Below are 27,375 nucleotides of genomic sequence, written 5' to 3'. Positions count from 1 at the left end.
TAATAAGAGATGTGGTTGGCCAGATATGCAAGATTGTCGAAGGACATTTCTTCTGGTGAGGTAGCGAAGCCAAACACCAGATTCTGCGGCAGGCGCTGAAGGAACAGTTCATGCAGCAGCAGGCTGTTTTCGTCTAGCCTACAGTCGCTAAGAAGCCGCCGCATACGACGCAGAAGTTCTGATGGTCACCGAGCTCTTCTTTGTTGAGAAGCTGCTGGAGGCGGCTCCGCATAGACACGGACTTCCGTGCAGAACCGTTGTATTGAACTGGGCATAGAGGTGGTATCGTGGGGTGAGTCAACAACGTCTTCCAATACATCAACCACCTCAGTAGATAGTACAGAGACAGCATGGAAGAATCTCGCGCGCAGTGAGGTAATGTACCGAAGGTCGACGATAGCTTCCACCTGAGTAAACCAGGCTGCAAGATTGTGTGGTAGCCAAATGGACGATAGGTGAATCTGCACTTTGGCGAGGTCCACTGCGCTGATCGTCGGTCTCTCGTTTGTGGCCTCGTCCATGACTTATTGCTCCCCGTACAATCACCTCCAGGTCACATCGTTATAGGGACCGAGGTCAGGTCCACTGCGACAATGTGTGAGTCAGAGAGCGATAGACCTGAGGACCATCCGGAATAATGGCAGGAGCCAAATAAACTCTTTTTTTTTCGTGCTTCTCCCATTTCCTTCTAATCTCGCAGCTCACAGCACGAGGAACGAAACACGCGTGCCGGAGCGCGCCGTATGTAGTAGGCGGCCGGAGAAGGTGACGATGGCTGCTAGAAAGACTATGCCTCATACAACAGTGAATGCGGGTTTCCCAGCATGCCACCGTTCAAATCTACGGAAACAATAATGCGGGATGGCCTGCGGGTATAATACTAGTACTCAGTAAATGGCGACCAGGCTTCTTCGAGGTATTTAAGCTGCAGCAGTCGCTATTGAACGCAAGAATTGAAAGCATAACGGATTTAGTTGTTGAAATCCCTGAAAACGAAAGACGTCTCCGTATAAACAACTGCCACATAGCGTCCTTCTTTCAAACTTGCAGAAGTACAAAATCACGCCTTAGAAGGCGTGCACGTGATATCTGCCTGTGACACTCTGCGTCAGAAGCTATGAACGTGCCTTCATTCTGAAATTGTCGGCACTGTCATGTGACTAAGGGTCTAGAAAAGGCGTTCAGCCACTTCGAATTTCCGGTTCTAGCTTCATTTTGTGGCCGTCGTTATTACCTAAGGGGTAATTTAACGTCTTACAAATCACCGAGTGGGACAGCCACCTGGATACCTACACGTTTTCTTGATACGCGCCTAAATTCGCTTCAAAGTTTTCCTCAACGCGAACGGTACACAACCATTGCTCAAAAAGAAAGCAAATGCACCAAAAGAAGCTTCCGATTATTACATATGGTTTATTACATATTATACTTCGGCGTGCTTTCCTAATGCACATGCAACAAGCCGGTGCGACCCCGACGGATGACCTCTGCTTTCCCACGCCATCTGTTCGAGAACGTGCGCAACATTAGCAAGTCTTCTCTCTCGCTTGAAGGCCATTTCATACACCTCTCATATTCGTCCATCGTGGCCGGGAGGGAGATTCATGGTTGAGCGGAAAAGTAGCGCGGGCATGCTAGCCGATTCCGTCATGTGGCCACCAGTGTGACGCTTCCCGGAGACCGAAATAAGCACCGCACGCCAGTTGGGGATGAGCCGCAGAAAACCACCTCAATCCCCGCACACTGACGCCATCAATCAATCAGCACTGCGCCCTGCACTCGCCATGTGGTTTCGGTGCCACGGAGAGCCTGCGAGGGTGAGCCGAGAAGGATGGTGGCTCTTTCTCACGTGCGCAAAGGTTGAAGGCAAGCGCGGCGTCTGCCGTCGCGGGCAACACAGCAGGGGGCTTCCTACTATGGCGGCGGCTGCGCATGGACGACCTCACGCCAAGTTTCATCCAAGACGCCAGCGCTCGTTTCTCCCCTGGCGGAACGATTTCATCTCCAACGGGTGTATATAGGCAGGCCCCGCACACTCTAAAGTTCAGTAAATGGCCACAGAGGGCGAAAAATCAATCAAGGCGTGTTTCAGCGTAAGCGCGCAAGTGGAGCTACTGTAATTTGGTCGAATACATTAATTTGTGCTTTTTCTGCTAGGGGCGCTGAACATGCTGATTTTTTTTATTTTACACAAACCATTGACATAAACAATCGAGGTGTCTAAGGATGTTTTTTTTACCTCAGGCAAATAGGCAGTTGATTTATTTTAATTTGATTGTTGAAGCTGCTTTTTAGTAATAGCGTCAAGGTTTTTGTACTTGATTCACCACCGACAGCCTATTGGTATCGATGTGTTTCCTGGCCGTTGGCATTCGAATACTACGGCGGTAAAACATTTTCGAAAGCATGCTGGTTTCGTCTGCGAGTCATTACATAGACTTGCTGTAAAAAGGTCTACTCTTGGCAAGGAATAGTGCCTCATTTTGTTAAGGCGTTGATTATCGTAATGAATGCGGCGGAGGTTGAGGGAGTACGCTTGAAGGTAAGTTTTTATGCCGTTGATCTCCATAACACCGTAAGTACGCAAACCGATGTCACAGAACACCTGATGCATCATTGTGTGTTCTCCGTCATCGCTTGTTTGCTATACGCCTACTAATTCTTCATTTCTTCTTCAAGTGTTGTATCCTCCTTTTGTGCTTGTTCTCTTGTGCTTCACTTACAGTATGTTGTTCCGTCAGCTGTAATGCGCATTTGCAAAACCAATACGTTTGATAAGACGCAGTGGTTATCATAATTTTACTACACGTGTATAAGCTGGCACATATGGTTCAGATACAGATACCTGTATGCGGACTTGCACGACGTTGATGCGGAGATTAGGATAATTATGACACCCGTAAGGAAGAGGCAGCTGACGGCCGTAAGCTGTTGCGTTCTTTCCGCCAAACTACCCGGCCTGGTAGTGCTGTAAAGATGTTGTATAAAAGTGACACGCGGTGACAGGGAAATTATTACACTTAGCAGCCGACCGTACGTTTTTAGCTTAGGTCTTCTTTCTTGTGCGTTTGTGCTACCCTTATTAATGAGCCATTTCTTGACAATGTTCTTGACTATGTAACCGCGTTTGTGTAGATGCGTAGACGTGTGCTGTTTGTTGTACTTGTAAAATGCAAATAAAATATTTTCAGGCTTACTCAATCTTTGGTATCGTGTTGATTTATTCCAGTCGAGGCCATCGTGCCACCTGGAAAGCGCATTCTGTCAGTAGCCCTACGCGAAATGCAACAGCTGGCGCGCGGCGGCACAACTCGGGGTAACGGCGGCGTAATGAACGAAAAGCCACTCGGGATTCCCTAAAAAGTCAGTTCAGAGTGTGCCTTAACTCGATATGACTCAGCGCTACATGTAGCGCCTACATATTTATGTAGGCGCTACGTTTGCCACACAGCAATTAAACTGGCGGGAGCACGATTGAGGCGCAGTAGCCAGTAAACCAGTAAAGCCACAGAACACCTCGTAAACTGTGCAAAACCCCGTTTCCGTTTCCTGTTGTACAGCGCCACCTGTGATCCCATACTTCAGTTTACGACGCCACCGCTACGCTCATTTGCGTAGCACTGTGGAAGGTACAGTTTCCCTTCTCTAAGTTTGTATAGTTGTTCTGCGGTGTAGGTTTCCGCCGCCGCTTACCTCAGAGGTCACGCCCGCGTTAAGTTCGCGCTGCGCGCGTAACGTCTCTTGTTTTCGACGGCGGCTCTTCGGATGACTATCAGTCGCCCGAGGATAGGCTTCGATCCCCCATCGTGAGCGACTGAGACGCGCTGCGAATGAAAGTCATTCTACACTCCACGTCCCTCTTTTAGCACTTGGACGCAACATACCTCTCCTCGCAAACAAAGCCCACCGGGTGGGTAAAGTAGCTCGTCGTGGCGTGTATGATTTGAACCTGGCGACATACGCTACTTGTGTCATAGCAGAGCGTGCACCAGTGTTCTTCAGGCGCGTGAGAGTATAGCTCACTTCGCAGACCTTGTCATAGGCAACATACGGTCCATCGTGGTCTACCAGCAGCTTTTGGCGAAAATCGCGATTCCTTGTAGGACTACAAACCAAGCGATATCAACAGCGTGATACGTAACAGGCCGATCTCATGCGTCGTTGCGTGCTTTGGAGTTTCCTTGTTACGCCTAAGTCCTCAGACGTGCAGGTCACCGTGCCTCTTCAGGGATGCGTAATGTAACGGCGCCTGTAGGGCCGGGTAAAAAATGACTCGCCATCCCGGCGCTGCGAAAGTGGATTGTCTTACATGTTGCCATCTAGTAAAAGTGAGCAGACATAGTTCCCTGTGTCTGCGCGTGGTCGATGATCTGGCAGCGCATGCTCTTCTTCTTGAGATAGAAGGCGTCTGAGAGACCACTAAACAAGTGTGTATGTGACTCCTCGTCTGGCCGTCTCGCTCTTGCTTCCTGACTACAACATGGTGTCAGAAAAACAGGTTCTACCAGTGGTCATCAGCTCCTAGTCCTCCTCCGTGCAAAGGACGATGCCAGTAACGAAACGACGGTGAGCTGCTCCCTATACGCACATCTCGGTACTCAAGCAACGCGACTCCTTAACGTTCGAGGCCATGGCGTCATTCGTAATTCAAATGCCGGACGCCTTCAACCTTTTGTCGCCGAACAATTGGCCGAATTGGAAACAAATATTTTAATGTTTCCGAACCTCTTCAGGGTTGCGCGTTAAACCCGAGAAGTATCAAGTAGACGCGCTACTCTACATCTAGGGCGAGCGAGCCGAGGAAATCTACGCCACTTTCGCTCTCTCTGAAGAGAACTCCAGGGAATTCGACGCAGTCGTGGAGCTATTCGACTAATACTTTATCCCGCGACCCAACGTAATCTTTGAACGAGCCAGATTCAACACCAGAGTGCAACAAGACGATGAGTCGGCCGAAGATTTCGTTACTGCGTTTCACACACTTTCGAAAGACTGCGAGTTTGACGCTTTTCGCTTCGTAGTTGGGATAAAAGATAAGCAACTATACGCCAGGCTACAGCTCGACGCATGCCTCACTCTTCAGAAGGCTCCTGAGTCCATCCGCCACATCGAGGGTGCCCGTCAGCAACAAGTCAAGCTCCGCCAGGAAGTGCCGTATGTGAACAAAGTTGCATCCGCTCACCAATCCACTTGGGGTACTTCGAAACAGGACAAAAGCGGCAGCTATTGACGTGAGGCTAACAAGCCATCTTCATCCTCCGGCAAAAACAGCAGAAACCATGCCGTTGGTGCGGTCAAGTGCGTCACCCTCATAACCTGTACACAGCACGCTCGGAAGTCTGCAGAGATTGCCGGAAAAAGGGTCATTACGCCTCCATATGCATGTCGCGGTGTCTCGATTTTAACAAGTCAATTTAGAAGCAGGATTCCTCAGAGTAATCACAATGTTGGATGCTGGAACGAGGGAGGCAACAGTTTTGGTTCAAGGTAAGCCAGTAGATCTCAATATTGACACTGACGCCGACGAAACAGTCCTCCCGAAGAAAGTATTCCAGATGCTCAAGGTCAGACCTTTTCTCTCAGCTCCTCCTCGACAGCTATATAGTCCAGACGGAAAGCTTCTTCCAGCCGCAGGAGTGGCACAATTCGAGCTCATCTACCGATACCGTAAGACTACTTAGGATGTCTACGTCTTAGATGAGGTCCGCACTCTATTGATAGGCAAGCCAGTGATCAAAGAACTCCGAATCGTGACATTAGCAAACGCCATTGCCGAGAAAATGAATCCAAAAGAGTTAGTTAATTCGAGTTTAATGGCGCAAAAGCGACTGAGGCCGCGCTGCGCCGAAAAAATAGTTTCTAACGTTGTTTCAGGGATTCGGCAAGCTGCAAAAGGAACACCGAATTCAGCTGCAAGCAGGACTGCAACCTTTCGCGCTCAGCTATGGGAGCCGCATCCCAATGCCTTTAAACGAAAGGACAAAGTTCGAACTACAAAGAATGCAGAAACTGGGTGTCATATCACCTGTTGACGAGCCGACTGAGTGGTGTGCAGCAATGGTAGCCGTGCCAAAGCTCCCCGGAGGCGTGAGAATCTGCGCGGACTTCCACGAACTGAACCGCCGCATTCTGAGAGAATGGCATCTATCCCTTCCGTGGAGCATACTCTCGGACTTCTTCATGGAGCTAAAGTGTTCTCCAACCTGGATGCTAACTCTGGATTTTGGCAAATTCCCCTTTGCAAAGGTTCTAAAACGCTCACCACGTTCAGCTCACCTTTTGGACGCTTCTATTACAACCAGTTACCGTTTGCAATTGCGTCTCCCCCTGAACACTTCCAGAAACAGATGTCGTGCATATTACAAGGTATCAGTAGGGTTTTCTGTCACATGGACGACATCCTTATCGGGGATTCGCATGAGCATGTGCACAATCAGACACTCAGAAATGTGCTGCAGCAACCCATCAAGGCTAGAGTGACATTGAATGAAACCAAATGCTTGTTTAATGTCCAGCGCTCACTGTTCTTGGACACTGGCTAGACCAACATGGAATACGACCCGACGAAAAGAAAGCTGAAGCCATTATGAAAATGGAGAACTCAAGAAACAGGACCGAGCTGCATAGAATTCTCGAAATGGCAACACACCTCGCCAGATCCGTTCCCAATCTCTCCGAAGTCCAGCAACCACTTAATTGCTTGCGGCCAAAGAAGAAAGAGTTTGCTTGGGATGCTTCACAACAACAGGCATTCAACAGGTGGAAGTCGGTGCTCTCGTCTCGCCCTGTCCTTGGAGTTTACGATCCATCGAGATAAACGATCGTCACTGCAGATGAATCGTCCTTCGTACTTGGTGCATTAATCCGGCAGAAGCAAACGAATGGCAAGTTTTCTGTCATCGCTTATGCTTCACGGTTACTCTCAGAGACCGACAAGCATTACGCTCAAATCGAGATACAGGCTTTTGCTTCAGTCTGGGCATGTGACAAGTTCGGCAATTATCTTGTCGGAAATCTGTTCAAGGTGGAGACGGACCATAAGCCGTTGGTTCCCATCTTCACTTCGATGAGCCTTGACGACCGGGCACCAAGATTACAGAGGCTAAAGATGAGAATGATACGATACCAGCACGGGATTGCATACGTCCCAGGCAAAGACCTTCTAGCCACAGAAACTCTTTCGAGAGCACCTCTCCAAAAAATAGAAGACACAGAGCTCGAAGAAAACGTGGAAGCTTTCGTATGCTTTTTGGGGAAACCTCTTTTCCAATAAAGTAGCACTGCCTTCAATGGTTAAAGGCATCCCAACAAACAGGCCCTGTTTGTGCCTGTTTCGCCGGTGGAGCAAGAAAAAAGAGTGGCCCTACAGGCGAGATTTGCGAGTGGCCCTAAAATCCTTCTACGAGCATCGACACCGGCTCATTATAGAAAACATTTTACTACTCTACGCTTCTCGAGTTGTCGTCCCTGCCTCTTGCCAAACGGCCCGCTCATTAAAAGGCCAAGTCGGGCCTTCGAGCACATGCGAACATTATGTATTGCATAGTCTAAGGTATTTTGTGCCAAGCTGAAGTGACACGTGCAAAGAGCTGGCTCTTAGTATACATTGGTAAAGAAAAGCGAAGCACAGATGAAGTTCGGATTTGCTTTTCGCCAAAAACGAACATTGCTTCCGCGTCAGGAAAAGTGAATTACATAAAAAACCACTCTTCAAACACTTTCCACGTTAGCACTTCTGCGATTACACTGTTACTGCTCTCGATATTATTAAATTATTTTAACGCTACTGTGCGGGGTATCTATTGCTACTGGCGCGTTTATATTATGCAGTACGCTCATGAATTCTCCTACACACACACACACACACACACACACACACACACACACACACACACACACACACACACACATATATATATATATATATATATATATATATTTATATATATATATATATATATATATATTTATATATATAGTCGCATACTACATTACCTCGCAGGTCAAAATCGTACGATCAAGGTAAATACATGCACACCAGCGGATAGTGCTCGAGCAGCCAGTTGCACGACCATTTTGCGTGCATTCGCGAGCTTGTTTCACGCTCGCAAAACACTTATGTGTATCACGTACTGAGCAGCAGAAAGCTGTGTCGGAAGTTTTTCATGTTGTTCTACAACTTTCTCATTGACACTTTTCATCTAATTATAATATTTGGGAAGTCGATTAATTAATTAAGACAAGTTACCTAATTAGGCGAATTGCAAGAAAATAACCTGAGTATCTACAAACGATGGCAAACAACATTACCTTGGTTCTGTCGAGCTCCGAAGCATCTGCATATCTTCAAGGTTTGGCCCAAGGTAACTGAAACACCCGGCATATGTCTATCCTACTGGCAGAAGGGCTGATGTTAAGGCGTATGTAAGCTTTAAATCTCCTTCAAAGCGTCATATCATTTTTCGCTTGGGCAGTGAGGGAATAAAGCAGTGAGGGAATTAAAGAGACATTCCTTGTCACAGAAATAATAAGTTCGGAACTGTCTTGCTCGAGGCGCACACCTGAACCATCCCGAGGCGCTCGCGCGTGTAATTCGCACCATCCAGAATATGAAGGCCTTGCCGCCTTGCAGCGACCGCTGCGAGATTTTGCTAACTCCTCACACTTGATCAGAAATAAGGGGCGCGCGAAGGGAGAAGCGCCTAAGAGACGGCCTCCATTGCTAGGCGACAGCTGGCTACGCGGAGCATGCGCAGAGCACGGCCCACCCATAAAGAACCTCCTTCGAGGAACTGCTTCGTGCGTAACGTAGGACCATCTACTGAAAAAGAGAGGAAAAATAGAAGGCTTTGGCTGTTCTGTCGTAGCTCGTCAGAGCGTGCTATGCTTTTAATGTGTTGGTTACCGTCGTTATATAGTTCGTAATTTGTCTCCTGTACACGTGGCACCAGGATTGCATGTGAATAAAGAGGTAATCTCACTATCGGGGAGCTAAAGCTCGCCTCCAAGCAAGTTAAGAAAATGCCGGTTTGGAAACATTTCCTGGAAGTTGTTGACGTGCACACCCCATGACCAGTAGGGCATGTGCAGCGCAAAAGCTGCAAAGCTTTCTTCGCATATGATGGTGGGAAGACAGGAACGTCGCACCTGAAGCGCCACAAGTGCCAATAGTTCATTCTTCACCAAGAAGCAACCCCAGATGCTAGAATAAACAAGTTGTTCTGTTAGCAGTCGACTCATGCTTTGCCAGGACCTTCGGATGCTTCCAGTTATGCCCCAGGCCGCCAGGCCAACGCTACCCTTGGGGCTTGCGACCCATTTGCAACAACTCGTGCCAGCGGTGCGACTGCAATAACGGGTGTCAGCACTGAGGTTCCAACACCAGCGACTTTATCCCCGAGAGAAAAATGGGAGAGAACATCCGTAACGATGTTGTACGAAGGAACGCGAAATTGGGTATTAATGAAGGCATGTTAAGCAATGTGGTGTTCGTGACAGACCAGGGCGCCAACATAAATGGCGCGCTGCGCCCGTATGCCTAAATGAACTGCCGTGCTCACGTCTTGAACACCGTTCTTCGGAATGCGTTTGATGACGGGGGTACCTCGCTGAGAAACTACCCGATATTTTGAAACAACTGCAAAAAGCGAAGGCTGTCGTGACTTTTTTTAAAACATAGCGGACTGACGAGCCAGCTACCACACGGTGTGTGCCAGGAGATATGCACGTGGTGGAATTCGAAGCTCGCCATGATCAAGTCCGTGCTAACTCAGTCCGACGTGATAAAGACCCTCCTGGATTCAAAAGGCCATCTTCTCTTGGAAGACGTCAATAAAGCCTTGTTGACGGAGGTCGTCGATTTTTTGGAGCACTTCCAGGAGGCCAGCGAAAAGCTTCAGCAAGACAAAGTTGTAACGCTGCCCCTTGTATTGATGTACTACACAAAACTGAAGAAGCACCTTACTGCTGCTTCGACAGACTCACCAGAAGTGTGCAAGCTCAAGTCGAGCACGCTAGAATTTCTTCAAATAAAAATGCCCATAGGAGAGCTTTACAACATCGCAACGTTCTTCTGGCCGTCTTTCCGCCATCGCCACGTGCTTGATGAGCAGGAGAGAAAAAGTGTTCACGACAGTGTACGCCAATTGTTGATTGATGTACATATGCGTTTTCCACAAGGGGAAACGAGCACAGACCAGCTAGATAATGGACCCCCAGCGAAGCTTACGTTCGTTGATGAATTTAAGGAGTGGCATGATGCTGCGGAAACTCAGCCAGCCGAGAGTGAGCTTGAGAGTTACCTTCGGCACAGTGACTCATGTGAGGACATTGAGAAACTGCTTGAATGGTGGAAGGCCCAGTGTAGGAATTACCGAGGGCTTTCATTTCTTACAAAAAAAAAGTACTTGCCTCCCATCCATGAACGCCAGTAGCGAACGCAATTTTAGTGCAGCTGGATTCATACTCCAAGAGAAGACGACCTGCTTGAAGCCGGAGAACCTGGACAACATGCTCTGTTAGCACAAAAGCATGTAAATTTTTGCTTTTTGCTGGCCTTTTCAGACTCCTATTCCTGTGGCATCGTTCTCAGGTGCGGTCTTTTTGTGTCACTGGGTGTTATTTTAAGCGTATTTTCTATCTTTATTTCATTAAAAAAAGAGACCATTTATCTGGAATAGCACCAAGTATGGTGCGGGAGGGATAGAAATCTTTTTAATATAATATATTTTCTTTATATTTCATCTGCTGATGCTGATGAAATATAAAGAAAATATATTATATTAAAAAGATTTTTATCTTGCTGAAGCAAATTATTATTCGAGGGCCTCTTTTAAAAATTGTATAAATAATGTTTCCAACAAGAACGAAGAAAAGAGCATAAGAAAAATGTCCGGGGTTTGCTTCTATCGATTTTGCATTTTAGTTGTACACTCCTTTTAAATAAATGTTGTTGCTATTATTTATTGTCACTATAATTTTATTGTAATGACTTGTCATGTACCCTACGTACATTTACCACATTTCATTTATATTCCTTGGTATTACGTGCCAGAAACACAATATGATTACAAGGCACGCCCTAGTGGGGACCGGATTAATTTCGACCACCTGGAGTTCTTTAACGTGCACCTAAATTTAAGTACACGGGAGTTCTTGCATTTCGCCCGTACCGAAATGCGGCTGCCGTGGCCGCCGGAATCACACCCACGTCCTAGGGCTTAACAGCGCAACAGCTTAACCGCTGAGCTACCACCGCGGGTAAAGCAACATTTCCATGCATGTACACACTGGAGTTTGTGTCTGATCGCCCGGTACAACGCGCAAGGCATCAATAATAATAATCATCAACAGCAAATATCGTCTAGCGGGCCCGGGCCAGGCCTCGTCATGAACACGTGCGACCTGGCTAAGTTTAGTAGTGAACGCCCGGGTGCGGGCCGGGTCCGGGCTTGGAACCATGGGCCCTGGCCGGGCCCGGGCTCGGCTTGGTTATGTACACTTAGACCCGGGTCAGACCCGGGCTTGGTATCACGGGCCTGGGCTGGGCTCGGGCTTCATAAAGCGGGTCAGTGCAGTGCTCTAGATGCTGTACATGCTCCCACCTAGTGAAAGCGGGGAGGCATTGTTCCCCGTGACTGCGCGTGGTCAGTGATCTGGCAGCGCCAGCTATTCTTCTTCTTGAGATAGAATACGTCTGAGAGATCATTAAACGTGTGCGTATGTGACTCCTCGTCTGGCCGTCTCGTTCTACCTTTTAACTACAACAGATGACAAGCGAAGCTGTTGAAAACCACCACTACAACTACTGAGGAAGGTATACGGTACTTTATTGCTTTATAGTAATGGTAGTAATGGTAAGTTAAAGTAATTATTCGTAGTAATGGGGGCGTTATCGGCTTGTCACCCGTTCGCCGTTGGAGCGAAGTCGTCGATGGGGTATACAAGCCGGCAGGTCATTCCGCACTCAAGCCCACAAAGTGAAGGAGTCAGAGTCGGTAGAAAGAGAAAAAAAGAATATTTGTCGACTGACAACGGTACACAAATTAAAACAACACTGCCCCCCCCCCATGAAGACTAACCCACATCTACTTAATATACATCAATGATGACGACAAAACAAATGCAACGAGGAATTAAGAGTGGACATAAAAACTAACACTGTGCAAGAATGCACTCAACAGTGGTCCAATAAAACAGAGTTCAAAAGAAAACGAACGATAAGGTATGCATGGTCGGACAGCAGCAGCAAGTCCATAAACCCTAGAGTCGACTGCAGAGCCGATCTCGATGCGGTGGATGCGATGCTGTGCTAGGTTTACCGGGAGTCTAGGTCTGGCGACTTCCCTCGAGCAGGTTGAGGTAACTTGATGGGAACTACCGTGAGCTTTGTTGCAGACATTGGTTTCTCAGCTCTTACGTGAACAAGTCAATCGGAGTTAAGACGTGGCAACGCCATCATAACACGTGACCATGCTTATTTGAATAAAATATAGCATGAGCTTATTGTAGGCTACCAGAGGTTAACAGACAAATAAGACCAAAAGACAATGACAACAAAGAAGACATAGCAGGAATTGCTCGTTTATCGCACTTGAAAAGTTGAAATGATAAATAAATGACAACGAAAGTGGACGAAAGAAATTGTGAGGATGCCGCGCACAGTGGGCATCGATGTATGAAAATGCTGTTTTAGCCAATTGAATATAATTGGCTGTGGTGTTTACGACAAATGTTTAGGTTTTAATGCGAGAGTAGTGAGTTGTGAAACATTACCTTGCGTGCGCCATTTGTGTTTGTGTATGTTGTGCACATAACACACAGCGGAACGAGTTTGCTTGAGGCGTTGTTGCGCGCCATTGTTCATAGCCTACAAGGAGATTAGCACTGTCATTGCCTCACACTGCGCATCGCATCATGGCAGAAGTGCTAGACCTAAATTATATGGCATTGCGTGTCAAAACTGCAACCTGATTAGAATGCAGTCCAGTCATCCACATTGTACTGGGGGACTCCGTATTAATTTTAGACTATCTGGAATTATTTACCATGCACCTACATCCAAGTACCCGATCGCTTTTTTTCATTTCGCCCTGCCGGGATAGAACCCGCAAGCTCTAGCAACGCCATAGCCACAATGCTAATGCGGCGAGTGTTGATTTGATGGGCGGCCGCTTCCATGATGTCTAGAGGCTACAGTGCTTTAATGCGACTTTGCGTTGGCCCGGTGGCTTCGCCCTGAGTCACTTGTCCTCTTCACAGATTTGCACGGTGTTTATTTTTCAGAAAGAGCCGTACCGTACCTTGTATTTAATTTTATTTGGTTTGGCTCCACTCCTGGTTGGTCCAGTAGAAGCATTTCCTTGCTTTTTGATGCAGCCTTTCATCATGCATGCAAACTGCGACAAAGGAAGAGTGACAAGGCTATTATTCAATCGTTTCGTGATTGCGTCAATTCTACCGGTTCCATCCTTTCTACTGTTTCTCTCTCTACCTTGTCCTACTATTCTATTACTCCCTCTCTGGGCTGCTGTGCGTTCGTACAACGGTAAGCGCTGCAGCTTCGGCAATGCTTATTTTTGCTTATGTTTATTCTATTGAAACACACATTTCAATTAAATAAGCAAGAAATCTCTCCTGTGCTTTCCTTCTGTTGGCTATAGGTGGTTGTGACTTAGAAAAAACGGGCCCCTTTGTTCTCCTTCTCGAGGTTAAGAGGCAAATTCCTTTTTAACAAACGTACTTCGGGTACACAAAAACCAAATGGAGTATTTCTCATGCACATCACAAAAATCTTCATGACACTGTGCCTTGACAATGGCTTTTTATGGAAGTCTTGGGATGGTTTTATGGGAAACGCCACAGTGAAGAGTTGAGCCGGAAACATACTAAATGCTGTTTTGTTTTGTTAGAGCTGTGACCTCTGAATGCCGTGAAATCAACATTGAAGCTACTTCAGCGTTTTTCATTAGCGTATACCATATTGCATTGTGTCATATATTCTTACATATCTATGACGAAATATAACTGCAGTAAAAAAGCTGCATGGTTTATGCCATTTTTACCAGAACCGTACATTTCTGACTATTCATAGTATTATTGTACATTTCTACTTTGCTTGTAATTCCCAATACTTGTTTACAATAAGTCTTTATTTGTAAATTTCATTTTTCACTGAGTATCGAACGAATTCCGACAAGGCAGCCTGGAATGGCTAAGGGAGTGGATGAAATCAGGGTCACGGAGTGACACCTCCGGTGTAGGGATGAAGAGCTCGGAATTAAATAGGAATGCAATGATGGCACGAGTCAGACAGATGGCATGGCAATAAAAGAGGAGTTCAAAGTTCTGGAATTTAGTTGGAATGGAATGGGCACGTAGTGCTGGAGCTACCTCATTTTAACGCGCGCCTACAAAACTACAAAACCAGCAACTTTGTCGGTTTCGCTAAACTCGATTTAATCAATATATTGTATATCTTCTACCGGTTCTTTCGGCATCCAGTTACGGGCGACTATATTTTCGTCGGTAAATATAAACACGTTATTCTGCGTGTGTACTACACTTCTGAATACCCGGAAATCTTCCTGCCTTACAATGCTGAACTGCGTTTAAAACCAGAAACTTCTAGTTGTCAAGAATTATTCTGGTTAGCAAGAGCATGAGTGACCGCACAAGAATGCAGGCCAAGAACGACGTTGCAAACGGTTCTATTGTCGTCTTTAGCGCTCTTTTATAAACATTATGTCCCTGACGTCCGAATTTTCGCGCAATGCTTCGTTTCAGGACTCGTTATTGTTTGCACAGCATATATATATATATATATATATATATATATATATATATATATATATATATATATATATATATATATATATATATATATACCTCTCCCGTAATCAACATTGGCAAAAGGCTTCTTTATGAACAGTAGACATTACAGATATTATTGGCAACAACGTTCTGCAGAAATAATAGCCATGTTTCTTGTACTAAAAAACAAAAATACGTGACATTATGTGTAACATATCTAGGACTTCAAAAATATGTTTTAGTTCACAGGCAAGCTAACGCATGTAGTGACAAAATGCAGAGATAGCGTTCATTCGCTGGAATTAACGGAATGGAGTGGATCAGCTCAGGCATTCAAAGGGTAGGAATGGCCCAACTCTCACCATTTCTGGGAGTTAAAATAAGTAAAATCACGGGGATCTCCACTCCCCGGAATGGAGTGGGAATGGAATGGAGCGCACCACTCTGCAACTCTGAACGAAACTGGCTCAACAAGATTGGTTAAATATAGAATAAACAGTATATGCAGCTGTAGCGTGCAACGAGACACAAGTCAGAGATAACAAAGGTGCGTGCTGCGATTTCATAATCAATAGCGACCAATTCGGCCAACTTTCAGTACTTTTGCAGTGTTCTGGAGCAACTGCTTTTATTGGTGTCTAGCAATCTTCTGACTGTCCGTTTTTCTCTTAGTTTCCGTGCTTATGCAGTTCTGCATTCATTGCGAGTATGCTTTTGTACGAGCTCCATTAAATTAATATGGAATGACCGAACCTGAGATCTTACTGAATATTGCTCTTCATCCTTTTTTATGTTCGCTTTATTCCTAAGTCTTTCGGTGCTTCGCCGACAGTTCAGTCGCGCAGTGGTTACTATCACGGTTAGTGGCCTGAAGAATGGGCGGCCCAAGGGAATGCAGTTATTCTCACTTTGTCGTCACCTTTCTTTAAGCACGAGCGTAATTGAAAAGTAATCAAAATGGAAAAACAAATTTCAAAGCTGGTGCAATTCTTGTGCCGGTATCATCCATGGCCACAGACATGGTGTCATTTTCTGGCAGCTTGAATTTCAACGAAGTTCTTTCTGCACGGCTGTCGGAGCCGCGCTCATGATCTCTTGCAGGATCCCCGTAGGCTTTCTGGAGGCGCATACGGCTTCTGCATGACTTCACACCGAACGTTCTTGGCGTGGCCTCCACTGCGCTTGCTACTTGTTTTTGTTTTGACTCGGAGAATGAGAGTCAGTTGGATTTGCCAGAGGCGCCGTTCCGTTCGCGATGTGTTCGTGCAGCTTAAGAAGGCGCAAGAGGAGAAAAGCGATATGCTGCGATCGAGGCGGTCTTTAGCAGCGCGCGCCGCTGTGACGCCTGTTTCACGTGCTCGCCCGTCGGACCAATCGGCTGTCGGTCCGCTTGCGCCATCTGGCGCGCATTCGACGAACCCGGGGCCCACGACGGTCGCCTGCCGCGACGGCCTCCGCCAGAGCGTGGCATTGGGTGAACGGCGGCGGCGAAGCCATTGCGCGTTTGTCCCGGCACGTTTTCCGATTTTGTTTTATCCCGTTGTCCTGTCGACTGCGCCAGCCCGAGGATCGCGCGCTTCTATTTCCATCGCCTCTCTCGACGAGCAGTGCGGAGAAGCGGCCCCCGCGGTATGTTCGCATCGGGGCTGCTGCGCCTGAAGCCGGTGTGCGGATGAGTGTCACCGGCTGAGTTCAGTGGTGTGGCAAGTGCGACGGTGAATTTGGAAAGTGTGCACTATTTGGCGACGCCGGATCTGTGTGTTTCGCGAAAGAGATACCGGTGTGCTTACGAAAACGTCTCTGCTAGCCGCTGATGCGCCATGCAGCGGTAAGTCCATGGCACCTCTCTTTGTACGATTTGTCGACTGCGGCGAGTAAGGTGTTGTGCGCGATTCTCAGGACATCACCAGTGTTTTGAAGTACCAGGTTTTCTTGCACTCAAGCTAGATATATGAAGTACAAAATGAAATTATGCTTCTGGTGCAGCTTCGATAAATGTCAGGGCACTGAAGAACGTGACGTGCACTTGGATTGGTAACTAAGGAGAAGAGAGCCTAAACACGCCTGACTTCGTGCCGCTGATGTCGCGGCTTTGCCCGTTCCCGTTCTCGTCGAAATTAATCAAAAAAGCAGGCAGGATTACTTGGAGTGAGTAATTTTTCGGGAACGGTTTTCGAACATTTATACTACAACGTGTTGCGAAATGATCAAATATCTGAAAATCCTTTGTTATACGAAACAATTTGGTACTCACTAGACGCCAACACTATGAACAAACATAAACAAACTGACTCATGGCACACATTCACAGCGACAATTTCCTTTTCAATAAGATGAATCTAACGTTTCAGTGTTCTCAGTGACCCACTAAGCGTGCCATAGTACGTCGCGTAGTATGCGCACACTTCATTCGCTTGGATCATGGCAAGAAAGACGTGAAGTTCATGGCACTTATTATGAGGCTCATAATTCTTTTAAGCGCTCTGTGGAAGTAGGAACCACCATCTCACAGATGTGATATGTCACTGAAAGTTGGTGTATTGACAGTCTCGACTGCCCAACCGCTCATGAGCGCAAATGCGCCCTTGGAAGCCCTGCCAAATGTGTTCCGACTGTTGCATTGTTTCCCTTCCTGGTAGAACCTTCTGTATACAAGCAAAAAAGTTAGACCAAATCGCATACCTTTAAGAAAAGTACAAAAAAAATCATGACACCGGGACGGGAAAGGTGCCGAATGAACTACACCCGTCTTCTTCAACGACGTTTACGAATTCAAATAGTTCTCTCGCCACTGGGCATCAAGTAAAATTTTTATTCATGCAACATTTGTTGTTCATACGAATGTACTATATATGTAGCGAAGCTTCATATTTCGCAGTGTCTGTCAAGTTCATGAAAAGAGTACAATACTTCGCTCTTCAATAAAATATATTCTTTCTTTTCTGGGTGAGGATGCGTCATGGAGGAAAACATTCACTGTGAGAATGCTTAAAAATTAACAATAAGATTTATTTAAGTCTCGTGCCTGCGCATAATTTGTTAATGCTAACTTTTGCTGGTAGCTTCCACGTTGAACAAGAAGTGTAATTGAAGGGACAACCAGCAAAGCACGGAAGCGTGCAGTGAATTGAGATATTCTTTACATTTGTTGGGAGGCTTGGAGCAGCATAAACTAAGAAACAAATTCAATGTAAGAATAATCGAAGTATAAGTTTTGCACAATGTATCTGCGTGTTCACGATTTTTCTTTAACTTTTCGTGACATCTTGGTCGTACAAGGCACCATACCGTTGTACAGGTTACCACATAAATTTAACAGTGCAGTTGGTGGCCTTCAGCATACATTAACAGAGCATTTATATACAGAGCTTGTGTCTACTGAGGTAATTTATACAAAGAAGAGACCTTGCTTTCATTTCATATCCATTCCCGTTATTTGTCGAGTAGTGCTTGAGTTCAGTTTAATGCACTCGTTGGCGTCAGTAACACTGGTTTTAACCCTATGCTTCAATTGATTGTCCCACTACATACTATGGAACATGTATGTTTAACTGGGAAATAACGAAAACGCACCGCAGCCTCTTTGGCAGTGGCGGCCAAATTGTCCACCGCACGTTAACCGATGTTCTCGCGGAGTATGGGATCAATGACTTCTCGTAGTAGTAGCTTATCATGCCGTCGAAACCAAACAAGTTGAAAAAAAGTCCAGGACATTTCCGCGAGCTATCGATCGAAAAATAATACCGAATCGAACATAGCGAACAGAGGATGCGGACGCGGACGGATGAGACAAATTGAAGCGCTGACTACCAAGGAGATTTTATTGAAACAACGTACGAATAAACAGGGTATCTTAACTATCGTGCACCTGCCGTGGTTTATTAGTGGCGATGCTGTTGCGCTGCTAAGCACGAGGTCGCGGGATTAAATCCCGACCACGGCGGCCACATATCGATGGGGGTGAAATGCGAAAATACCCATGTACTTAGATTCAGGTGCACGCTAACGAACCCCGGTTGGTTCAAATTCTAGGAGTCCCCAAATACGGTGTGCCTCATAATCAGAAAGTGGTTTTGGCACGTAAAACACCATAATTTTTAACTATCGCGCACCAAGATTTGAAAATATTCAAATACCATGCAGCTGGACAGAACCAAGGTAATGTTAATTGCCGTTGCTTGGAGACACTCAGGTTGTTTTCTTGCATTCAGCCTAATTATAAAATTAGTCCTAATTCATAAATCAACTTCTCAAATATTATAATTGAAATAAAAGTGTCAATGAGAAAATTGTAGAGGAACATTATAATCGCAAACACGAAGAAATCAAGTTCTACAGTGGGCCCTAGTTGATTAAACATATTGGCGCTTTTGAGCAACATTGATGAAGGCACTGGTGGAAGCGAGTGCATACGAGCGGCACAAGTTAGAGCAGATCAGTAGTCGTGTGAGCCCGCAAAGTTTTCCGGAAATGTTCATGAATGTTGACAAAAGGGAAAAACTGTCATCCATTCCCCAGGCCCCCAGTTCCCCTTCTTTTCTCGTTTATTTATTGCGACGGTCTTGATTCTGGCAGCCTTGATGCCATCAGCTGGCACACGAGGGTTTATTAGGCACGTGCCTGCTCTCCTAAAAGGATGGCTACGTGACGCCATTGGGCAAGGAACGGTGTTCCACACCAGCCCACCCTGGATCTCAGTGGCGCTGCCTAACACTCCTATGGGTAAATATAGTAAAATAAATACCCAAGTTATGAACTAAATGATAGCCGTCAGCGAAGCACAAATGGTCGTGCAACGCACGCGTAATGCGGAGGTTGTGGGTTCTGCTCCCACCGGCAGCAAGTTATCTTTTGGTCCACTTTCATTTCGCGTTCTGTAAAGTTTTCTGCATGTCGATTTCTTGCATAGCTAATTTTCCCGGTGCTTTCCGCGGCTTCATTGTTTGTTGTTTTTATATGCTGCTGCTGTTGTTCTCCTGAGTTGCCGTGGCACACATCAACAGTGGGGGATTGGCCATGAATCGGGTGGTTCAATTAGGTGTACAAAAACAAGGGAGTTAACAATTTGAACGTGGGAGCTTAAAAAGTGAAATTTTATCTGTGATAAAAAAGCAATCAAAAGAAAACCATGCATAAAAGTCTAATAATAAATAAATGAATAAATAATCAAAAGAAACCTATGGTGGAGAGGGAGGACGATCAGTCTAACGCGGTAATCGATTGGTTTCAATTAGGTAATTTTAGATTGCCAAGCAAAGATTTCTGTGACTGAAGCCCATAATGGGGGCTCCAAAAGAATGATCACAGGCACCGATAAATTTAGACCAATATTGCGAAGCGGGATTGCCAGTACTCGTTTTCTTACAATAGAAAAACACCTGCAAGGTTCATGATCAAGAAATTGGAACCAGCCGCTTCCCCGTCTTCTGTCGTTTATCCATTCTGCTGTAGCAGAAAGTAACGAAAAAAAAAAACGCGGGTTTCTCAGAACGAAAGTGTCGCCGTTGAGAAAAACTCGTCCTGGTACAGGGATTGAACTGGGAGCCAAAGTGTTCCCGGGGTGGTCGCTTTACCATCTGAGCTAAGGAGGAGGCCAGAACATAGCAGAGGAGTTGAAGTTAATCAGTCGCTCGGAGCACAGATACACTAAATGGGGACTTCCGACTTTCATGTGAGTTTTCTGACGAAGCCTGAAGCCTGGCCGAAACACCAGAAGAAAATAGATGTTTTCACGCATTCTTCTGTGTTTATATGTAAATATTTGTGCTAAAAGAATAGAGAATTTATATTGACAAAGTTTTTTACTGGTGTTTCTTGGTGCGAAATCTCATAAACTTGTGAGTACTTTTTACACTCTAAAATTCATGTGATGATTTGCAGATGTATTGTTACTGAGAACATTGCCTCAAATTAAAGTTAAGGTGGTTTTGTAATTTAGGGAGCAGGCGAGACCGCCAGCTATATAATTCACCTAAGGATAGCGCAGTCGTTGAAGAAAGGACCATGCAGTCTTGCGCACTAAACTCGACTGACTTAGAAATGGCCCTCAATTTCGCGTCCGAATTGCAACTACTTTCTAACCAGGGGTGTCGATCCTTAATACATTTCAATTTTCATTTTTCCAAAGATTAGAAGTTCTGGGGCAAGAACAGCTCGCAGCAGCTCGACAATATTCCAAGAAACCTATTTACGCAGCAGAACACACATGAACGGACTAACAAGCAATTAATAAAAAAAGATAGAAGAAAGCACACCACATTGTAGTACTCGGCAAACGCCGAATAAACCAAAAGTATATCAAGTACAGCTGGTACATTAGTTAGCGCACAGGAGGGAACAGCGAAACAAACACCGACACGCACACGAAAGCTACTACCGCGAGTTGTCACTGTACGTGCATTCATGTTCACGAATAGAGCAGCTATTGACTCTCGGTACAGTTGACGCAGTGTTTAAATTTTTTTCAAAATAGAAATAAGAATACCCATTTGTGCTCGCTGTTTTGGTGCCAATGAACTCGATGTTAGTAGTCTCTGAACGGAAATGCCCCTAGGTTTGTTTTATCCGCGTTTCATACAACGCTTTCAAACCGAAGTTTTTTTGGTTATTACTCTGTTCCAGAATGCATCTTAGGCGAGCAATTTTTTTCAGTTATCTCGGTCGAAACCAAAGAAGCACAACACAGCTTACATATTGTATCCATATTGGCAACAGTGCGGCAAAGTTATTCTCAGTATACGTCAGTGAAATGAGATGCGTGCTAGTGGCTACTGGTGCGGAGACCATAGCTTTCTGCGTGCTGCTAGATTTCATTCCTGTATTTGGTGATAACCACATTATTCGCTTATATCACGAGCCATAAGTTATGTTTGAGGGTTTGCGGAGGGATTGGACAATGGCAGGTAATAACAAATACATTTCTCGCAAATTATGTTAGCGAGGAAGCAATACGACAGGGCGTTCGAATTTCAGCTTTAAATTCATAATTGACAAACGCGTGCTGATTTGACAACAGTTTGGTTCGCTAGCTTTTTTTGTTGTGCAGTCGCTCTGTGCGCGCCGCTTCGTCTAAGGTGTTCTGCCCAGTTTTACAGTTTCTGAGCTTCGTAACACGGTTATAACTAAGAAAATATTGAGTTCCTCGGTTCCTCCCATTTTTACGCTCACTGAACATTTAAAGGTGACATAATTCGATGCGCATGGCCTTACACCAATGAACTCCTTACATGCCAGCTGAAGGGTCCATTGCTGGAAATTCTTACTGAGGCAGCCATAAGCAATACAATAGGAGTCCAGCCACCCGTCTACATTTAAACTCGCAGTATACCTACCTACCGCACAGATGTTTTCACATCTACACCATATAGCAAAATAAAAATAAGCAAGGAATAGAGCACTGTTGGATATTCTTCAATTCATATTAATTTCTCAAGCATCTACCGGATAAAATGACGCCTCGATGGCAGTTCAGTCTAAACATGGTCCAACATGCTATTAATAGCAGACTCAGAGTTTAAAGACATCTCTAGAGGGACACTTCTGTATGTCGGCATCGTCACTTGCGATTTTTTTTTGATTCCGGTAAAGCCCAAATAAGCCCTGGTGAAATCTATGAATGATGGTTCATGGGCAACACATTTCATAAGGCTCTTTTTCTGTATCTGCACAAAACTGGCCTTCATGCCTAATTGCATTTAGGTTCATCCTGAAGTTATTCCATGCGGCAACCCAAGCAACAAAAAAAGAAAGAAAACGTCACTGTGGCGATGATTTGGACACCACCTGATGTTCTCTCTTCCGCGCTCCGTCCTTCATATTCGCACTGCAGTAAACCATGGAGTCATACTGTTTCGCCCACTTTGACACCACTCTATAGCAGCAAAGACTTTAAAATATTGAACGCTATGGAATGCTTCTTGGCGCAATTTACAATCACCTCTCATATTCGCACAATTTTTAAAAATTTTGGTTGTGTGCAAAGGCACATATGGCACGTTCGTGAAGAGCACTGAATTACACGCACTAAGCATACACGCCAGTTAATTGTTGCGTTTGGACACCAGAAAGTAAAAAGAAAGGACCACGATTTTTCCAGGGGTCATAAAAATCAGCAAATCCAACTTTCTGTTAAACGTAGGTGTGATCTCAGTAAAGTTGTCTGGTGCGGCTAGATTCATTTAGCCGCAGTTTAATGAACATGGTTTCCCATTTCGCAGCAAGAATAAATTATTTTGTTATAGTCGTTCACTGAAGCGCTCGACATCATGCCTTGCTTGCCTTTGCTCGTTTCATTATTTTTTAAATATATGGATACCGCCCACTGTGGGAAGTAGTGGACCTCAAGATTCATTGACGCAGATTTTTTTTTTATGGTATGTGTGTTTATGACACGTGATGTTGCGTTAAAGAAGATAGTGTAATACGTTATGCAGAAGTTACGTTTACGCCAGGCATACGATGAAACTGCTTTTTCAATGGAATACACGGAAATGAAGATGACGCATTTGAAGTTGACGCATTTGAATTATTCACCCCACCGCTCATTCAAGGATACCCATGCCTGCGACGACTTCCATCACACTACCGATATGCCGAGACGATGCTGGTCTACGCGTGTATGCGCTGATCAGTACAATACCTATCGCTCTCTCTCTGGCGGGTCTATACCTCTTGCAAAAAGATTAGCAATAGCACCTCCCAATGGAGACGTTGGTAAATGTTTTAAGGTAGCCCTGAGCTGTACGAACACCACTCGGGACGTATACGCCAAGGCTACTAGACAAGAGCTTCCTCTCCAAACTACTCTGCGCTGTCGTCAAAGCTGTTCTTCGTGCTGTGCTTCTGCTGAGCTATGCGAGAGACCCTCTGCTAGGCCTATTGGGGGAGACGCGCCGATGTCCGAGCCGGAGAAAGAGGCAATATCAGGTCCACACGCTGCAGCTTTAACGCGTTGTGAGGATCGACCCGCCATTGGTTGCACTGACAAATGAAAGTACAGTGAATGTAAGAAAAAAAATGACTTTAAAGCCGACGTAGAACTATCATTTTCTACACATGTTTCAACGGTAAGACCCTTCATAAAGTTCTACACATGCCAGAGATAGGCATGAACTGTATCAGCAGTGTATATGTAATAATTAATAATTGCCAAATTACACAACAGTTAGGCACAATATTACCAAGGCGAGTTTGGCGGATGATTTAAGTTCCGCGGTATTATGAAACACGACTTTCGCGTGTGCGGTATATCCCGTAGTTCAGGCTACCGAGCGTACCGGGCATTGCACGTGTAAGGATTCTGCTTTAGCTACCTAAAATATTTTAGTAACGCTAATGCAATTCCTTGCATTGACCCACTGTGGCGGCTCAGCGGTTGCGGCGTTGCGCGGCTAAGCACGAGGCAGCGGCATCGAATCCCGGCCGCGGTGGCTGCAGTTCAATGAGAGTGAGCTGCAAAACAGCCGTGTACCACGCATTGGGTGCACGGCAAAGAACAGCCGGTGGGCATAGTTAATCCGCAGTCGCGCATTACGGTGTGCCTCGTATGCGTGTCGCAAAACCACATTATCTACTTATTATTTCTTATCCTAGGCCCTGTGAGACCAGGTTTGTCTCCAGCTATCTAGCTATCTATCTATGCCACCAAAAACGTGCGCCTATCCAGGCGCACGTTTTTCTTTGTGACACGCAGGGAAAGACTCGCACTTTCTCGCACTTCCCTGTGATGCGTGCGCAGTCTGCCACTGCGCCTCGGGGAAGCGCGAGAAAGGGCTGCGGCAGCAGCACACGCCTCATAAATGACTCGCTATTTTCGCTATTCGCATATTTCGATAGTCGTCGAGTTCTGAACGAGTTTTCCGCGAGGATATTAAAGGTAATGTTTCACAAGAGTGGTATTGTAAAAGTCTTAATTGGCTCGGAGAAGAGAGGAGCGGAATGACTGCCCTAGCGGACATTGGAAATTGGAGCGATTGTCTTTTATCTTTGTATTTCTTTAGTTCGTAAATATTTGTAAAAAAACTTCATGCCACAGTCGAAATGTTAATAAGTTTCTCAAACGAAAAACACATTCATGAATGAGAAAATCATAATTCTATGGTAATACAAATCGCACTATAGACAGTACCATAGAGACGTTCGGTGTTGTAGAAGGTACCACCTTTACATGCCTGACCCATTAAATATACTCATAAAGCGCATTTTATGACATGTTATTATATAACTATTTTCACTTAACATTGGCGTGCCATAGGATTCAATGCTGACTCCGCTGATATTTCAATACCTAACTGCCTTTCTTATTCGAAATGTATACCTTATGCAGACGCTACTACCATCATAAGCTGTGATAAATGTCCTACAACAATAATATCTAAACTTAATGACGATTCGTACAGTCTGCTGGAGTCGTGCCTTACTGACCAGCTAGAGAGAAACTCGTCGAAAACAAATTTTCTTGTATTCCCTTCCACACCAACCAGCACTTCACTCCATTCCTCCTATTTTTCTTTGGGCCGGTCCTATCCCTGCGAGCGTTTTCTCTAATTATCTTTGTCGAGAACTTGACACAAATCTATATTTATTGCACAAATATCAGAAGTGAAATAGAAGATTACCTGCGGAATTATGGTGCTGCTCAACACACAAAACATATTTAACCATCCACCATCACTATCCCTTTACTTTTCATTTATTCATTTACACATTAATTACTGTCTTACTTGTTCGCGAAACACTCACTAAACTTAAGACAAAGGACTGCAAGACAGGCGGAAGGCGAACGCTACCCCAGTTCCGACACCATATCGTGTCTAGGGCACGCCGCGACTGAGACACGGCGGTTGAGAGATGCAGGGAAATTATTACTGCATTGCTTACGTACCGGCAGCTCCGGTTAAGACACGCACATGTGCTGCGTTACAACAGTTGTGCAGAAGCGTGTGCGCATAAGTCAGAGTGACACCAGAGCACTCGACCAATGTGATTCGATGATGTGTGCAGCCGCCATCTCGGGTGGAACGCCTCGGCCCCCAGGCTCAGTGGGCTCCACGCGTGCCTCAGAATTTCAGTGTGGACAGGCCCCGAGTAGACCGGAGCGCGAGTGCGACGCTGTCAGTTCTGGAAGAGCGCTCACAACGCACGCCGCGAGACAACGAAGTGCGCGTCCGCTCTACCCGTGCTAATTCGCTCGCCTCTCATCAACGACACCTTCCAACGTTATGCCAGTAGTTGCGTAAATGCAGAACAAGTCGTGCCTTGCTGCCTCGCGTGACTTATTGCACGCTGCAATTGTTCCTTGGATGGTGATGATACCAGAGGATGATGTAAATTGCGGTGGTGGCACATTCCACAAAAGCATGGTCTTTCTGCATTTCCGCTGTGTATCGCTCTTGAAATTTTTCTAGACACTAACCTGAATATCTGAAAGTAGGAATTTGGCTTCATAACGTATTTCATGTTGTAGAAAGGGCGCAGTGACTAACTGTTGTTGCAGCATAAATGCTGGGTAAATACATAAGTACGCAGCACAAATACTGGATGAAGGATCAAGGTCACAACCACTATAAAAATATAGCGGAAAGATCACTCGCTCTCCTTCGCCTGACAGCCCACCCACTTCTACGGCTACTTCATCATTGTTCTGCTAAAATCCTTTCTCCGACGGGACACCCGAGCTGTGTCCGCTTCCTTCATCAAAAAGAAGAGGAACAGATGGGTCCGATTTTCGTAAGACACACCCATATGAAGCCAGCAGGTAATGAAGTAAAGGAAGGCATAGGGGAAGCTATTCGCAGTGTTCCATTGAAGTGTTGAAATGATAGCCTAAACTGAAATGAAAGTAGATGGAAAAACAAGTTGTCATACATGGAAACCGAACCCACAACTTGAGAACTACGCATGCGTTGCACTATCGATCCTGGTACAGCGGTAGCTGTGTAAATTCCCCATCCTTGAGTAGTGTGTCTATAAGATCTAACCCGGGGAGTTTTAGCCAGCGTCACTCATGGCCATGGCGGATAATGCCGAACATCCTTTTGAACGATGTATAGTATGTGAAGCTTAGGGCCAGTACTTCTACCTTCCTCGTAATATAACTCGGGTGGAGAAAGCCGCAGACACCACTCTGGGGTTTCCCTTACGCCTTCCAGAACCATTATCTATGGCGCAGCGTCTGAGAAGCGTGCATAGCGCTCAAAGTGATCGGCCCTCACGCTTGAAGCGGGTTGCTCGCCATTTGCTGTGACGGCATCCAGGCACAAAGGCCGCTAGAGGGAAGGTTCTTAAAAGGGCTGAAGTACGACACGGACGAGACCACAAAATGCGAATGGTTAACTACGAAAAAAAAAAGTACATGGAGTACTTTCGTTAAATACAGATGGTCGGCTCAAACCACAACAACAATGACAAAAAGAAAACTTACGCGAGCAAGTTTATTACGAAGAACGCCTGTGCGCATAACTGTAATACCTGTAACATGATAACATAATAATATAACTGTAACTGTAATACCTGCGAGCATAACTGTATATCTGTAATATGGCGCATGGCAACCCCTGCGATAAA

The 27,375-nt window shown here is 45.6% G+C and overlaps 2 protein-coding genes across 3 annotated transcripts in view; one reads left to right on the top strand and one right to left on the bottom strand.

Annotated features, from left to right (window-relative positions):
- LOC135900526 (uncharacterized) overlaps nt 1-27,375 on the bottom strand; it is a 1,275,659-nt gene that overhangs the window by 656,517 nt on the left and 591,767 nt on the right. The window lies entirely within an intron of this gene.
- The window catches only part of LOC135908179 (CD151 antigen-like), a 412,220-nt gene continuing 401,148 nt past the window's right edge, over nt 16,304-27,375 (top strand). For both annotated transcript variants that reach the window (XM_070536293.1, XM_070536291.1), the window contains exon 1: nt 16,304-16,639. The gene's annotated coding sequence lies outside the window, so the exon portion shown is untranslated. The remainder of the gene's footprint in view (nt 16,640-27,375) is intronic.

Source organism: Dermacentor albipictus, chromosome 3 (genome assembly GCF_038994185.2).
Source record: "Dermacentor albipictus isolate Rhodes 1998 colony chromosome 3, USDA_Dalb.pri_finalv2, whole genome shotgun sequence".
NCBI lineage: Eukaryota > Metazoa > Arthropoda > Arachnida > Ixodida > Ixodidae > Dermacentor > Dermacentor albipictus.
Note: the sequence above shows the minus strand (reverse complement) of the source record. Positions and strands in the feature narration are given on the sequence as shown.